Source organism: Podarcis pityusensis, assembly GCF_964106645.2.
Source record: "Podarcis pityusensis genome assembly, chromosome: 1".
Lineage (NCBI taxonomy): Eukaryota > Metazoa > Chordata > Lepidosauria > Squamata > Lacertidae > Podarcis > Podarcis pityusensis.
In genome coordinates, this window is record NC_138028.1 from 914,068 (window position 1) to 925,286 (window position 11,219).

Below are 11,219 nucleotides of genomic sequence, written 5' to 3' on the forward strand. Positions count from 1 at the left end.
CTGTGAAGTCAGGGAAAGAGAAGCAACATTTGTTAAAGGGCTGAGCAATTCCCTAATAACTCTTGTGGGGAGCGCAGAGGAGCAGCAGCAAATGGGGGCAGGAGCTGAGTCTTCACAGCAGTGGGAGCCACAGAATGAACACAGAATAAACACAGAGGCAGCTATTCTGGGAGGCCTAGACAGGGTGGTGTTTTTTTGCAGCGCGCTTTGTTTTCATATCGTCTATGAATATGAATGCATGTTTGTTCATTTATGTATTTGTTTCATAAAATTAGCACCCGGCTGGATTGGAAAAACGACAAGAACAGAGCAGTTTGCGAAAACAAGAAATCGAGAAAAAAATGCAATTGTTTTTCAAAACACGCATAAAGTTAAAATGCTCAAACAGGTTAAAATTCAAATCAGCTTTTTAAGAATTTGGGCAGGCTTGTCTAAACAGAAATGTTTTCAGCAGGTGCTAGACAGAGAGCAGTGAAGATGCCTGCTGGTTCTCAAGAGGCAGGGAGTTCCAAAGGGGAAAAGCTGCCACATGAAAAGATTGACTTCTTCCAGACGGGGTATGAAAATGTCAGTTTCTCTGATGGAAGCGGTTGAGCGGACACATAGGGGGTAAGCTGATCTTGTAGGTGATCTGGTACCAAGCTTTTAAGACTTTATATGCAGGACGCGGGTGGCGCTGTGGGTTAAACCACAGAGCCTAGGACTTGCCAATCAGAAGGTCGACGGTTTGAATCCCCACGACGGGGTGAGCTCCCGTTGCTCTTTTCCTGCTCCTGCCAACCTAGCAGTTTGAAAGCACGTCAAAGTGCAAGTAGATAAATAGGTACCACTCCAGCGGGAAGGTAAATGGCGTTTCAGTGCGCTGCTCTGGTTCGCCAGAAGCGGCTTAGTCATGTTGGCCACATGACCCGGAAGCTGTATGCCGGCTCCCTCGGCCAATAAAGCGAGATGAGCGCTGCAACCCCAGAGTCGGCCACGACTGGACCTAATGGTCAGGGGTCCCTTTACCTTTACCTATGCTAATGGTAACACCTTGAACTCTGCCCGCTAGCCAATCGGCAGGCAGGACAGACCTCTGAGCAGCCCAGGTGCTGAGAAGGCCTTGGGAAGACTTGCCCTTGCTCTGCGTAATGGAGTGCAGAAGCCCATTCAGAAAACAGCAGTATTAGCTTTGCACCCGCTCATAATGGCGTCGCATCACCAGATCTGATTTGTAATGTGAAAGGGGAAAAAATCAGTTAAAGAAAGAGATGGCCCCAGAGCGGCAGTCATTCAGGGCTGCAACTGCTGAGAAGATGCCCTCATCATCGATTTGGGTGCTCCCTTTCCACAATAAAACCACTTCAGCAGTTGCCAAAATGGAACAGAATTCAAGTAGTCCAAAAGAAGAAACAGAAATGCCTCAATCCACATAAAATTAAATTAAACAACCCCCCGCATAATTCATAATAAGGTGTACCAATCACAAAACACCCAAGAACGGCAAAAGCACCTCCATAATTAAATCTCCAAAAGCCTCACTTTTGTGCAGCAAAAATTTGCGGGAGGACAATGGGCTCAGTTGTCGTGGTTGTAATATTTGTTTTATCATCTTCATCATCATCATCATCACTCGCTTCTTCTCAAATCCGTAGGAGCTGACAAGGAACCTGCCAGACTCGGAAACTCGCGGAACAGTTGGCCACCGCCAACAGCTTGAAACTGTTTAACAGCCGTTTGCAACTGTTGGATAAAACATTGCCTCTAGATAATTTGCATTCGGATTTTTAAAAGGCTAATTATAATAGGAACCTTCAGCTGCAGCGACGGGCAGCAGATCCGTCCTTTGCAAGCCATGTTTCAGTTGCACAGGTTCACGAGTAAACCCCGTTGGCCCCTCAAAAAGCAGAAATTCTGCGTCCTGCATCGCACAGAGTGCGCTGGGGAGAGGAACCAAACTGTTGATGTCAGAATGCTAATTTATTTTTATGCCTGCCTTTTCCGAGTGCCTTTCTCCTGCGCCCGATACCTACTGGCAATTGTTCATGTCATGTCTGATTTCCTTCTTACAGCAGAAAGACAACAAAGGTTTTCTTTCCAGGGCCAAGGAAAGGGAGGCTGGGGAGTCGGGTGGCAGGAAACAGAGTCCTGCCAGGGCTTTTGCCACCAAAGTCCACTCTTACTTTGTTTGCTTATTTATTACAGTTATATTCCCCCAGCCATCCTGTTCTCCAAGGGACTCAAGGCGGCGTGTATAGGTCTCTCTCTCACACACACCCCATTTTATCCTGGCAACAATCCTTTGAGGGGCTGTTAGGGGACATGTTATGCTCCTTTTGGAGTAGTTTGTCCCCCTTTGGTCCCTATCCTGCACCCAGCTTTCTCCTGTGGCTCCTAGAAGCTCTCAGCAGGTGACAGCAGCCACACTCCTGGAGCGGCTTTGACTGGCTGGCTCCGGCCAATGGGAGCAAGAGGGGGTCCAATGGTCAGGAGGGTGGATCCTGCCCATTCTCTAGAGGGAAGCGGGGGGGGGGCTCATCCACCTGGGAAGGGGGAAGAAGAAGAAGAAACGGCCTTGGTCCAGTATATCTGAAGGAGTGTCTCCACCCCCATCATTCTGCCCGGACACTGAGGTCCAGCTCTGAGGGCCTCCTGGTGGTTCCGTCCCTGCGAGAAGCCAAGTTACAGGGAACCAGGCAGAGGGCCTTCTCGGTAGTGGCACCCGCCCTGTGGAACGCCCTCCCACCAGATATCAAAGAGAAAAATAACTACCAAACTTTTAGGCAGCCCTGTTTAGGGAAGCTTTTAATGTTTAATAGGTTACTGTATTTTAGTGTTTTGTTGGAAGCTGCCCAGAGTGGCTGGGGAAACCCAGCCAGAAGGGCGGGGTATAAATAATAACGGTGGGACACCACTGCTGCTGCTGCACTGTGAGTTGGGGAAGGCCGCTCCCTCCTGTAGGCCCACTCCACCAGGCCTAGGGGGCGGGGCCCACACTCGCCACTGCTACAGTTTTAAGGACACTGGTGTTGCTGCAGCAAATGTTAAAAATGTTTTTATATATTTTAAAGGGTTTTAAAGGGGTTTTTACTTTTTACTCTGTTGTACCACCGTGAACGGTGGTTTGTATTGATGTATTTTTATTTTGTTCCGTTTTATGTTGGTTTGGGGTTGGATAGTGAGTGGGGTGGGGATTTGTTTTGTTTTGGTACAATTGTTTTTGGTTTGATTTGTTTTTCTATTTTGTAAATGGAGGTTGGTTTGAGGCTTGAGATTGCTAATGTAGTGGGGTGAGGGAGGTATGGCGGTGGGGGCAGATGTCATAGGCGAAGGGGATCGAGATACGGATATGCTCGTACCCCTTCCAATCTGCGCCCCATCCCGAGAGACGAGGGTAGGGTGAGCAAGGATTACTCACCTCCGTCACTGGTGCTGTGCAATGCCAGGTCTATAGGCAACAAAACCGCCACTCTGTGAGATTTCTTTACCTCGCAGGGGGTCGACCTGGCTTGTGTGACGGAGACCTGGGTACGCGAAGGGGAAACAGTTACCTTACGAGAGATGGTGCCCCCGGGTTTCTCCGTCCTCCACCAGTCGCGGACTGTGGGCCGGGGGGGAGGGGTGGCATTATTAATCCGGGAAGATTGTCCTTTCAGGGCTCTACCATCGCCATCGATCCCCGGCATTGAATGTGTTGGCCTAGTGTGGGGCTCTGAGGTGAGCTTGGCTGTCTGGCTGGTGTACCGGCCATCTAGCGCACCAGCAGCCACCCTGTCAGGCCTGCTGGAGGCAGTGGCCGGCTGGGCCTTGGAGTTCCCTAACCTATTGGTATTGGAGGACTTCAACATCCATGCTGATGCCACTCCCTCCTCACAGGCTCTGGACCTGGTGTCTTCCATGGCAACACTAGGGCTCTCCCAGTTTGTTTCAGGCCCCACACATCAAGCAGGCCACACGCTGGATTTGATCTTTGGCGTAGGTATAGATGTGATCATGTTTCCTTCGATGAAGGTGCCATGGTCTGATCACTACGCTCTGCAAGCCAGGATTGACTTTCCACCCCCACCCTGCTTAGGTGGCGAGCCGATTTGGGCTCGCCCGCAGAGGCTGATGGACCCTGATAGGTTCCGCCAAGCCTTGCGGGACCTTGCTCCCTCTGGCGACTCATTGACTGAGCTTGTTGAGGGCTGGAATACCCAGCTCCTAGCAGCCATCGATGAGATCGCACCTAGGCGCCCTCTGCGACCCCGCAGAAACCAGGCTCCCTGGTTTACCGAGGAGCTTCGGAAAATGAAGCGGGACCTCAGACGGCTAGAGCGAGTATGGCGGGGTGCCCGTGACGGAGCCTCAAGAACATCTTATAGGGTTTTTATGAAAACCTATGAGATGGCAGTGAAGGCCGCTAAGAAGTCTTACTTCTCGGCCTCCATTGCCTCTGCTAGCTCTCGCCCGGCGCAATTATTTAGTATAATTAGGTCTTTAACGTCCCTTGAAGGACAGCCAAATTTAAACAACAATTTGACACACAGCTGTGAGGCATTTGCGAGCTTTTTTGCGGAGAAGGTCCTGTTGCTCTGCCATGACCTCCCTGCCAATTTGGATACAATAAAGGAACTGGAGGCCCCTCGACTGTCCTCGGGTCCAGTATTGGACCACTTTGACCGGATATCCCCAACCGATGTGGACAGACTCCTCCGAGCTGGAAAGCCCACCACCTGTCCTCTTGACCCGTGCCCGTCTTGGCTGATTAGAGCGTGTCCAGACGAGGTGCGGGCCCCCCTGGGGGATATCATCAATTTGTCCCTTGGCACCGGGATATTTCCAGGGGAACTGAAGGAGGCAGTGGTGCGCCCGCTCTTAAAGAAAACATCATTAGATCCCTTAGATCTATCCAATTACCGCCCGGTCTCGAATCTTCCATTCCTGGGTAAGGTGATTGAGAGAGCGGTTGCTGAACAGCTTGGTAGGTTTCTGGATGAAACATTGGCTCTCGATCCATTCCAGTCCGGCTTCCGCGCTGGTCATGGGACCGAGACGGCTCTGGTCGCCTTAACAGATGATCTCCGCAGGCAGCTGGATCGAGGCGGGTCGGGGCTGCTGATTCTTCTAGACCTGTCAGCAGCCTTCGACATGGTCGATCACGAACTCCTGGACCACCGCCTTGCCGACGTGGGGATCCAGGGCACAGTCCTTCAATTGTTGCGCTCGTTTCTCTCTGGTCGGGGACAGAGGGTGGCGCTTGGGAGGGAATTGTCATCGCGCCACTCCTTGGTGTGTGGAGTGCCTCAGGGTGCGATTCTCTCCCCGATGCTTTTTAACATCTTTATGCGCCCCCTCGCCCAGCTTGTCCGGAGTTTTGGGCTGGGTTGCCATCAGTATGCCGATGACACCCAACTCTATCTGTTGATGGATGGCCATCCTGACTCGGCCCCAGACACACTGACCAGATGTCTGGAAGCTGTGGCTGGATGGTTACGTGGGAGCCGGTTGAAGTTAAATCCCTCGAAGACAGAGGTCCTCTGGCTGGGACGGGGCGATATGGGATTGAGGGGGCAACTCCCATCTCTTGCGGGGGTGCAATTAGTGCCAGCATCGTCCGTTAAGAGTTTGGGTGTAATCTTCGATAACTCCCTCTCTATGGAGGCACAGATTACAGCTATAACAAAGGCGGCATTTTTACATCTCCGCCAAGCTAAGCAGTTGGCCCTTATCTCTCTCGCCCTGACCTAGCCATTGTGATCCACGCGACGGTCACCTCCAGGCTTGACTATTGTAACTCGCTCTACGTAGGGCTGCCCTTGAGACTGACCCAGAAACTCCAGCGGGTGCAGAATGCCGCGGCGAGACTCCTTATGGGGTCTTCGCTGCGAGATCATATTCATCCGGTGCTATACCAGCTGCACTGGCTCCCGGTGGAGTACAGGATCAGGTTTAAGGTGCTGGTTTTAGCCTTTAAAGCCCTATACGGCCTAGGACCCTCGTACCTATGGGACCGCCTCTCCTGGTATGTCCCACAGAGAAATTTACGGTCTGCAAATAAAAACATCCTGAAGATCCCAGGCCACAGAGAGGTTAGGCTGGCCTCAACTAGAGCCAGGGCTTTCTCGGCCGCGGCTCCAATCTGGTGGAACGCTCCATCACAAGAGACTAGGGCCCTGCGGGACTTGACATCTTTCCGCAGGGCCTGCAAGACAGAGTTGTTCCACCAGGCCTTTGGTCAGGGCCCAGCCTGACCCCCTCCTCTGGCAATCAGCACAGAATCTTGCTTAATGGTTGCCATCAATTTGATTTTAATTTGATTTTAATTAATTTTATAATGAATGTTTTTAGAAGGTTGGATTATTTTGATTGTTGTTAGCCGCCCTGAGCCCAGCTTCGGCTGGGGACGGCGGGATATAAATAAAATTTATTATTATTATTATTATTATTATTATTATTATTATTAGAGTTTGTGTGCTGGTCCCGTGGGTTACCCGAGAGGCGAGGTCCAAGTCCGGTCCATGGTCAAAGGTGCAACGTGGAGGCAGTCTGTAGTAGCTGAAGCTGGGTGAGGGCAGGGAGTCAGGTGAAGTCAGGAACAGGCTTGTAAGCAGGGAGCCAGGGCAGGTCAGGAGCTCAGGCAGGAAAGCAGGACAGGGTTCAGACAGGAACTAGCAACCAACAATGTTGCTCCCGCAACTTGGGAATGGGGCTGGCCGGCTTTTATCTGCCCCAAGGCATAGGGCAGCCCCGATCCTCTGCTGACTCACCTCTCCTGGCCTGGAGGCGAGCCCTCCTCCTGCGGGAACTTAGTTCCCTCCGCCTCTTTGCCCTGAGCCTCTGCAGCTCAGGAGAGGCTGGAGGATTACCAGACCCAGAGGCAACCTCAGCTTCCTCTGACGGGGCTGAGAGTGGAGCACCTGCAGGCAATGGGTCCTCCATCACCTCAGGAGCCAGAGCAGACTCAGCTGATGCCTGCTCCTGAGGATCCGGCACAGGTGAGGACCCTTCAGGCTCAAGCCCCAGCCCCGACTCAGCTGGTTCTGGAGGCGGGGAATCCTGTGCAGGCTGGGATCCCTCAGGTTCAGCATCTGAGTCTGAATCCCAGGCCATCACAGTTTGGATTTGATATCCTGCTTTATCACTACCCGAAGGAGTCTCAAAGCGGCTAACATTCTCCTTTCCCTTCCTCCCCCCCAACAAACACTCTGCGAGGTGAGTGAGGCTGAGAGACTTCAGAGAAGTGTGACTGGCCCAAGGTCACCCAGCAACTGCATGTGGAGGAACGGGGAAGCGAACCCCGTTCACCAGATTACGAGTCCACCGCTCTTAACCACTAGACCACACTGGCTCGTCTAGGAGAAGGAAAACTCTGGTCCTCAACCTCCACTGCCTTGTAGGACATCTTTGGGAGAAAAAAAGGCTCAGGAGTAAAGTGGAGTCCCCAAGGCGGTTGGATGCTTCCTTGCACGCGTCCTTCCAGCAACTCCTGCAGCCAAGCTGGGGCCAAACATCTTCCTCTGCTTTCCTTTGGACCCCATCTGCAAGGCCGAGAGGGGGGTCTTGTCATCTGGGCAGCCCAGGACCTCCAGACACACTGCCCAGGCTTGTGCCCCAGACAGGTCACTTTGGTGCTCCTAACACAGAGGTTTGACTTCACCCCCAGAGGTGAACCCCATTGTCTGTCGAGACCGATATGTGCCAACAACAGGCCCGTGAGGTAGGCTAGGCTGAAAGCCCAAGGTCACATCCAGTGTGCTCCACGACCAAGCAGGGCTTTGAACCCTGGCCTCTCCCAGGTCCTAGTCAAGCCCTCTAACCACTACACCACACTGCCTTTCAGTTTGCAGCCTGTTCTCCTGAAGCTCCCCTGACACTAGGCAAATGCACCCCAAAATTAAGACTCAGGACTTGAGTGAATGCTCTTTCCTGCCTGTATCGTTGCCCTCACACCAGCCTCTCATTTCATTTCTGCAAGTTGGATGAGAAGAGAGAGGAATGTCTGCCTCAAATAATATTCTCCAGATCCACAGCCCTCCCCTTGCCCTATGTAGGTCTGACCCCACCGTAGGCAACGTCACCCTGTCTGGGCTTGGCCACAGTCAAAAAATACAGATTGCTTGTGTCTTGCCAAGTTATAAAGGCTCCCATTGATTTATTGCTTTTACAACACTTCATATTTGCTCAAAAGGGCTGGTGCAGCTAAAATATCTCCTCCAAATGAGACCCAAAGGTCCAGGAGCTGGACAGGGAGGGAGCATATTTAATAGTGGAAAATCTTGCTGCATTTTTTGAGAGAGAGAGAGAGAGAGAGAGAGAGAGAGAGAGAGAGAGAAAGAAAGAGAGAGAGACCTGATAGAAGTTTATGAAATGTTGCATGGCATGGAGAGAGTGAATAAAGAAAGGTTTTTCTCCCTCTCCCATAACACTAGAACTCAATGGGGATCTCCAATGGAGCTGAATGGTGGAAGATTCAGGAGAGATAAAAGGTAGTCATTCTTCAGGCATTGCAGAGTTAAACTGCGGAACTCCCTCCCACTTGCATGGCTGTAAAAGAGGATCGAACAAATTTGTGGAGGAGGAGAGGGCTCTCAGTGGCTCTAGCCACCGGGGCTGGACTTGCCCCCACAGCCGGAGGCAGGGATGCTTCTGAAGACCCCTTGCTGGAGCCACTCTGAGAACAGAATGCAGACCTTCCAATAAGAAGTGGCCCCAAACGGGGACACCATCTCCTGCACAAATCATACAACCTGCATGGAATTGTGGCCCCCACAAACAATCCTTTTTTCAGACGCAGGGCTAAAAAAAACACCTATTCAGGGACATACCATGCATGACTTTTCAGGGGCAGCAATCTTGTGCGGTGCCCCAAACGCATGTTTTTGGTTTCATGCCCGAAGAAAAGTTCAGCCCCAAAACACACGAGATCGCGGCGGCTGTTTTGGCTGCTGTCCTCTGCCTTCCAGGGCAATTGACAGGTATGTCGACGGGCACCTGGCCTGATCCGGCTCTTTTTGAGTTCTTAGCCAGAAGAAGTGGAGAGGCCACACACTTTCCCCCACAGCAGAGGAGCAACTATCTCAGCGGGGGTCCCTTTGGAACCAAAGTAAGGCACGTCCCACGTTGGTTGGATGCTAAGCATTCGCAAAACTGCAACTAGGGCCAGGGCCTTTTCAGCACTGGCCCCGACTTGGTGGAACGCTCTGTCACAAGAGACCAGGGCCCTGCGGGACTTGACATCTTTCCGCAGGGCCTGCAAGACAGAGCTGTTCCACCAGGCCTTTGGCCAAGGCACAGCCTGACCCTTCTGTTTCCCTCCCCTAACAGTTTTGATCTATGGGCTACTTTTAAAATGAGGCTGCATTTTTAATTGCATTTTAACCTGTATTTTAAATTGGGGTCCCCCCCCCATTATGTTTTTACTGTAATTTTACTGGTGTTAGCTGCCCTGAGCCCGGCTCAGGTATAAATAAAATTTATTATTATTATTAATGCTTATGTGTCCACAGGTATTTGCAAGGGGGGAGGGGGCAGAGAAGGCAGACCCACCTGGCTGTGCCCCTGTGACTTCTGAGTAGCCCTAGCAGGTTCAGTGGACACCGGTTGCCACTGGTCAGGGGCCTGTTATAAGAATTTAAGGTCTCAAATATATAAATTAAATGTTCACAAATTTACAAGGCAAACACATAAATCAGTATGTAAGCCACGGCTCTGAAATGGTACAGGAGAGCAATCCTGAAACCATTCTGACTCTCCCAAATTGACCTCAAATCTTTCTCTGCAAGGAGGAAGGAAATGGGAAAACCCCTCCCTTGTCTTTTGCTTACCTGTCTTTAGGGCATCTTTGTGCATGAATAGGGTGAGCCTTTGACCTGGATTCAGGAATTAAAATATTTACCATCAATTTACCAAGACGCAGCCTCAGAACAACAAGAAAATTTCTCAGAACTGGGGGGATTTATTGGTACACAATACAATCAAAATACAGGTCAGGCGAGAGTGTGGATGAGGCCCTTGTGCACCTGTGAAACTGACATTTCTATTTTTGGAAATCAGAAATTATCGCAGCCTCCCCATAAATAAGCCGGCCCTCAATGAACGAGTGAGCAGCCTGTTCAGACCCATCTGCATAAATCGCTTTCTGAGAAACGCCCTTGTGCCGCTAAGCTTAGAAAAAGAGAGAACCCACTCGTAATGGTTCTTCTGGAGAGAAAAACCTCAGCTTGATTTCTAGTGGGTCCTCTCCCTCCCTCCCCCCTCCACTTTTTTCTGGCAATAAGCAAAGTGTATAATTAACACATCTCTGCTCTGAATATCTTCAAGGAACAGCTCGAGTTGTAACACTCTGGCCTGTTTTGTAGGATGAGGATTATAACAAGTCCTCTCAAACTGTGAGGCTTAATCCTCCACCTCTTCAGATGTTTTTCCTTGGCTGGTCAAGGGCTGAGGCTGATGTGGGAAGCGCAGAAATGTTTCCTGGGATGAAGGTGCTGCAGGTTCACTTTGCTATTCCTTTGTGGTCGGTGAGCACAGAATGAAGGCGTCTGCGTTTAATGCGAGGGAACATCAGCATCATCAAAGGAGAGCAGAGATCTGCGGTGATGGATTCCTCTAGTGCCTGTGAGCCCCCCAGACATTAGGAAAATGTTAGTTACACTCAGTCATACCATGAGGACATCTGGCAGAGTATTGTGGTGGGTTTTTTGGGGGGAGGGGTCAGTTTGGATGATGCCCTAAGTCCCTTCCCATTCTTGGGGGCCTAGTGAGGGCTAACATCTGACAGAGGAGGTTGCTGCAATGAATGAGTTGCTCATCCTCACTTTCCTTGTCCCACATCTAGAATGTGGGATGTAATCCACTGCGAGCAGTCAAGTACAACATTCCTTCTTTTGCTAGAGTGGACATGCAAGGGGATGTTTGGTCCAGCCAGAAACTTCCTGTTCCTCCTGGCCTGGAGCATCCTTCCTTGCATGGGACTAGTGGGTGGGCATGACCTTGCCAGACCTGGTCAAAGGCCAAGGCATGCTGCCACTCTCCCTCTTTTCCTCTTTTTCCACCTTCCTTTCGTCCTTCGAACTTCCTGGAATGAACTGCTGGCTGCCAGCCAAGCAGTCCCCCCAGGTCGTCTCCCTTACGGGGTAAACCTGTTTTTATACGCTTGTAACTTTAAGCCTTAAGCCTGCCTTCAGGGATCACACTCTGCTCTGCCTGATCCTGAGTAAACTTTCTTTTTATTGCTTATGAATAAGACTGGGGAGTCT